Source organism: Pteropus vampyrus, unplaced genomic scaffold (assembly GCF_000151845.1).
Source record: "Pteropus vampyrus isolate Shadow unplaced genomic scaffold, Pvam_2.0 Scaffold38, whole genome shotgun sequence".
Classification (NCBI taxonomy): domain Eukaryota; kingdom Metazoa; phylum Chordata; class Mammalia; order Chiroptera; family Pteropodidae; genus Pteropus; species Pteropus vampyrus.
Window position 1 is genome coordinate 7,512,170 of NW_011888819.1, and position 6,441 is coordinate 7,518,610.

A 6,441-nucleotide genomic window follows, 5' to 3' on the forward strand; every position below is an offset into this window, starting at 1 on the left:
TCCCAAGTTGAGTACAGCCCTTAATGGCGTGGTGAAAACTGTTATATATTTTGTAACCATTACTTTTTCAATTGCCAAGTTTTATTGATTGTCTATAATACACAAGTCATTATCCTAGATTTTTAGATTATAACAGTAAAAGCTAAAGAGAAATAATGTTCCCTAAATTGTGACCCTGTCTGGTGCACACAGAATAGCAAGAAGGCGAACATGGTTGAAGCAAAGTGTACAAGGAGGCTAAAAGATTGGGCTCTTCTATGTGACTCGAAGTGTCCATAGCCCCCTCTCTTCTAGCATTCTAGTTTCTCTAGGCTTAGACTAACAACCATACCCACATTATACTTTGACCTTCTGTATTCTATGTAAATGCTATATCTGCTTTATTGTGTAATTTTTACTGGAGATCTCATAAGGGAACAGAATTATGGGCATGTGTACTAAACCACAGCTGAAATTCCATTCATGATTCGGCAATGTGCACCAATCTGATAATGTTTAGGTTAAGGGCTTTTCATTTCTTGTAATTTTGGTTCCATGTTCAAATTCAGAAGTCTTTGTTTTAGAATCAGATATTCTTGTTTTGCTTCCACTGCCCAACTCTTGTTCTTTTAAACAATGCAAACAGTGAACATCATATTTATAATTTTAAATACAGAATACTGTCTACAGCCATGCTGCCCTGAACAAGCCCAATCCTGACAGATCTTGGAAGCTAAGCAGGGTTGGGCCTGGTTAGTACTTAGATGAGAGACCACCTAGGAAGACCAGGTGCTGTAGGGGTAAAAATTTTAAAAAAAATAAGTGATTGTAAGCTGACAAGGTCCTTGCAATCTGTGAGGTCAACCAAGGGTTGCCTCGCCTAAAAAATAAATACATACATACAGACAAACAGACAGACAGACAGACATGCATACATACAGAATACTACTATGTAGAACTAAATGTTGTATAAGAACTGAAATAGATAAGTGTCCAGTTTTGATCAGTTTTGGAAGATAAAAATAAGGAGATGGTGCAAAACAAAGAAGGGTAGATCGAGAAAGATTTTTTCTTTAATTGGAAAGCGGAGAGGTAGAATATTTCAGGAACTTTGAAGACATCCCAGTATATCCTAGAAGCTCTTAACTATTTTTAGCTATTTTAATGTGAAGTTGGGATCTCTCTCTGTCTTCTTTAGCAACTTAGAACATGTGTCCCTGGTGTTTTTCATATCACAGCACACTGAGAAAATAGTAATGGGTTAGGTAAATGGAAGAGATCATTCTAGTAAAAACGGTAATCCTACCCTGAAAACCTCAAATACCACCTGATTGCTTTAAGAGTTGAGGGGTTCAACAGCCCACTATTAATGTTGGAGTCATGCTCTTTTGAATATTACAGTACTTGGGAATTTCTAGGCTGGAAGTAAATAAGATTTGCCATTGGGTTTGCATTTCTCTCTCACACTAAATTTGATAATTTTACATATAATCTCTAGATTCAAATATTTGAATTTCATCTGCTATTAGTAACCAAAAATTTTACATGCTGGACCAATTTCTATCCGACTAAAGGCTGGTTCTCCCATTCTTGCTCTAGTCACTTTGATCTTTATTTAGCTATTTTTTTCAATCCTGTTACGGTGAAGAAAAAATACAAAACAGTGAGCTCTGGTATAGTATTGAACTTTTGGCTCATGTTGTGGTGTAAATAAGTGGGTAAAATATTTTTAAATTTAAGCTTCTTTATTTGAGTCCATAATATAATGCCTTTTAATTTATTTTCTCATATGGTAAATATTGATCTACTCAAAATCCACTACACAGACTAGTTTAAAAAATAGATTTTCATTAAAAATGATTAAATGTCGTCACTATGTGCAATTACTTTCCAAAAGGCATTTAAAACACATTCACAATTAAAATGAAATTGCATTTCCAAGGGAACATTATACTTTAAGATATATGTAGGTAATATAATACGTAATAACAAAGACTTTTATTAATTTAGTTCTAATACTTTTGAATAGTCAAGGATATATCTACATTATATCAAATTCCACCAAATTTATAAAATATAGTCAATTTCCTTTGTATTCATGCATACTTTTTTCTAATTTAGCAAACTAAAAGCATTGGCATATTTCAGTTCAAACATAAGCATTGGAAGTATGTAAATAATTTACTAAATTTGATCACACCATAGTTGGCTTATATGAAGAATATTTATTTACAAAGCCACAATGGATTTCTGGCAGAGGTGAATCCACTGGTAGGAAGTATTCATAATGAAAATCCAAGAAGAAATTATGGAAAATAACTGATTATAACCCTAGAGAAAAGTTCATGTTTTTATTTTTGTTTTCTTTTGAGAGCAAACGTTTTCATATTATTCACCTCCTTATTCCTATTTTCTCACCAGGTATGAGACATAAAAGGGAGTTGTTACAAGTAGCACTGAATGGGTTAGCCTCTTACAAACCAGGCTTTTCACCATTATTTTGCACCATCTGAAATGTACTTGAATAAAATAAGTCAGCCAATTATGTAATTTCTGCTTTGTGATTTGAGAGAACTTTCAATACAGGAATAAATTGTAAAATCTTGAATTCTACAAATGTTATTAAAGCATACTTTATGTTTTAGCAAATGTGATTATGCTACATTCTACAATGTAGATAAAATTACAACTTGAATAATATATGTTTTTACTATATTAAATACAAGATAACATTTTTTTATTAATAAAAACAATATTAGTGGTATTTATAAGATGAAATATGTCATTACAAAATGATATAAATGTATTTTCTACTATGATCTACTAACTACATAAAAAAAGGAAAAAAATATGAGTTTCCTGAAAAGCAAAATGACAGTGGGTCATCAGATTCATATGGAACTTAAGCACGAAAAAAATATTAAAATACACATTTTAATTAGTATCTTGAAAACATTAGGTTTTCTTTCTATATTCAAAGAAAACTCTGCATTTTAAGATATTTAAGTTATTTTAAACTTTTGATTAGTTTCTAAAAATTAATGAGCTTAAAAATGAGCATAAAATAAAATAATAAAATATGTACTGAATAAAATACAATATCTCTTATATTCTTCTGATATTGCTTTTTCAAATAGTTTTCAAATATACATGTCAGATGAGAAGAAATATTTCCTTTTAGTAAATAAGCTATTATTTCTCAAAAAATTGCTATCTTAAAAAAGATGATGACAATTTTAAAAGCATTAAAATTAAGTGTTCCAGTACCATATTTTGGTGGCTAGCCAGAGAATTAAAGATTAACAAGAAGAGAATAAGGTGAAGCTTTGGTTAAATAAATCATAATATTGATAATGTTGGGAAAAGAATAAGATTTGCTATAGGTTTTCTGTTTCTATTTTATAGAAATAGGGATTTTTCTTAATCACTAGATGGCTAGAGTAAAAAAGTTATAGATGGTATTATTATTTTGGTATTTTCTACATTATTAGGAAGTCAAAATCTTGAAATATTACTTTTTAATATGATGGTTTACTCTATCTAAGCTTGACTCCAATAATTTATGCTTATGACATCATTATTGTCGAGGATGGAAAGAATACATTTAAAAACAACAGCATATTAGTAATTCCACAAACCATACAAATTATACATTCTCCCAATTCCATGCATGCGGCAACATAAATCAGACACTGTCAGTCAAGAATACTCAAATAAGGCCTCTTCAGAGAGTTTCAGCAGCTTGCCTACAAACCACTGTTGCGAATGACAACTCCTCGCCAAAGAGCATGTCCTTTGACACATTGTTTATTACTTTTTATATTTTGCCATATTGCTTCATAGTTATATAGTCATGTTTTGATGTATGAGAACAAGTGCCCAAAGTGCCAAATGTACTTCCGAAATAAGTAGGGCAGAAAACTGACCTGGGAAGAATTAGAAGCCTAAGATTTTTCTTAGCACCATGTAGAATAATCACTTAGACATATGGGCAACTCGAATTCCTAGGCATATAGAACACATATATTGTATTCCCTTCCAATAAAGAGATTTAATCTAAGTACTTCGATACGTACATAATTGAGACCCAAGATTTCTTTTCAAAAGGCAGAGAAAAGATATTTTTTGACTGAAAATGTTTAAGACATACATTAAAGAAAATACACTAATAAAAATGTTCTTTGTATATTCTTAATGCAAGACCTAATTTTGAGCAAGTCTGCCTTTTTGATAAGTTCATTAAGATATAGATATATAGTGTTCTCTTAACTACCTCAGTAAGTTCAGCTATTGAATAAGAGTGTTAGTATCATTAATTTACCTGTTTAAGAATGTTTTACAAATTCAATAATGCTAATTTTATTGTACTTTATCTTAAAATATTTTTTCTCATAGTAATAGGCTTCATTGTTTTCAAAAACACTCATGGTTGAGATAAAACAATATCATTAGGAAAGAGGGAACTATCCTTCTTATCTGTTATAGTTGGCCTGGAAACATCTAATTTACTTATAAAATTAAGTACAGTATATAATAAAACATTAAATATACTTGGAAAATGCATTTTATTCTTTTTAGTAGAAATCTGACCTTAAAACTGTTCTTTTTATCAATTTTGTCTTAGCAAAATGAAATGATGCAATTCTGGCTACATTAGATTACATAATTTGCATTAAAGATGATTTATATTTATATTATCAGGAGCTGTCAAGAAATAAGTGAAAATGATAAAAATGTTATTTTAAGTATATTCTCAAACTGATGAAAAAGAATAGAGTAGTTCTCAGAAATGGTCTAGTTATTTATAACACTTGGCTGATTCTTATAGTCCATTATATCAGGGATTGGTTGTGTAATTTGTTGAGATGAAATATTGACCTGAATTCTTGGGACTATGATTTAAGCTGAATAGAGGAGTTTCTTCTTTTTAAATTTCTTACATATTTTTCTACTTTCTTTCCTAGTATGTAGTAGAAGATAGCGTATTCTGATAGAATCAATTTTGCTAATATCTCCATACAGAGTTCAATTAAACAGTTTAGTAAGAAGTAGGGCCCACTACACTGGAAGGGAGCCAAACGGTTTTTCTATCTTCTGTCATCTCTAGAAGCTTCTTTTGACTTTTGCTATTAGTTTGACATTTAATGTAATTATTTAGATCTAAGATAAGAATAATGCTAAACAATAGAATTGAAAGGATTGACTGAATTTTACATGTTTATGTGGACTTACAAATATTTTCATCCATATAAACTGTGAAATAAGATAAACTGACTTTCTACTTACATATGGTCTGATACTTAAAAGCTCATTTTTTTGTGTACATTCATTGAAATATATTTTTTAAAATCTCTAATTTGGGTAAAGTAACTTGAAACTTAAACTCGTATGAGGATTTCCTCTTCAGAATGTGATGAAGTGATTTATTTACAGAAATTACAGAATGACTAAATAAACATAGACTATATCATGTACCTTTTAATGATGCCCATTTATCAAAAATTGATTTATATTATCAATGAAATCCTAAATAAAACCCCAGCAGGTTTTTGTGAAAATTGATAATGACTATAAAATTTATATGGAAATACAAAGAATAATCAATCTAAGACTACAAAAGAAAGATTAAAAAAGAAAACTTGAGGTCTAACCTATCAGACATTGAGGCTTAAAAAGCTAAAAATTTAAGAAAGTATAGTATTGACACATACATAAACAGGCTAATAAAAAAAAGAGAGAATCCAGACAAAGACACCAAATATATACTACAAATTGATTTATGGCAAAGACGTTGCAGTAGAACAGTGTAAAAGGATGGTAGATAGTGCTGAGTCAATTGGATAGCCTGAAAAATAAAGCTTGTATTCCAACTTACATAAAGAAATGTCAGTTCCAGGTGGATTATTGATCTCTAGGTAAAAGGTATACAAAACAAGCTTTTATTGAAAAATATAAGAGAATATTTTTCTGGCTTTGGGATAGGCAATCATTTTTAAAACTAGACACAAAACTGCTATCCATAAATTACCAATAGATATATTGAATTTTATTAAGATTAAGAACAGCTGATTATTAAAAGATATCATTTAGTGAAAGGGAGGAGATATTTACAATACTGTTCATATTACTTACAAAGCCCTAATACCCAGACTATAAAAAGAAGTAAAAATAAAAACACTATAATCATTGAGAGAAATACAGGCAACTCAATGCAAAAATAGAGAAAAGACTTAATTACTCATTTTAAAAAGAGGATAGTAAAATGGTCAGTGCATATATTAAAAGGTAGTCAAATTCATTAGCCATGAAACAGAATGACTAAAATGAAAACGATGGAAACACTAAAAGTTAATGAGGATATGGAGTTACTGGAACTTTTACATACAGTTGATGAGAGAGTAAAATTTGTTTAAATGACCTTAGAAAATTATTTGACAGTTCCTTCAAAATCATACCCTAAGA

The 6,441-nt window shown here is 29.9% G+C and overlaps 1 pseudogene; it reads left to right on the top strand.

Annotated features, from left to right (window-relative positions):
* The first annotated feature begins 661 nt into the window (after positions 1–661).
* On the top strand, positions 662–780 carry LOC111738454 (annotated as a pseudogene).
* The last annotated feature ends 5,661 nt before the right edge of the window (positions 781–6,441 follow it).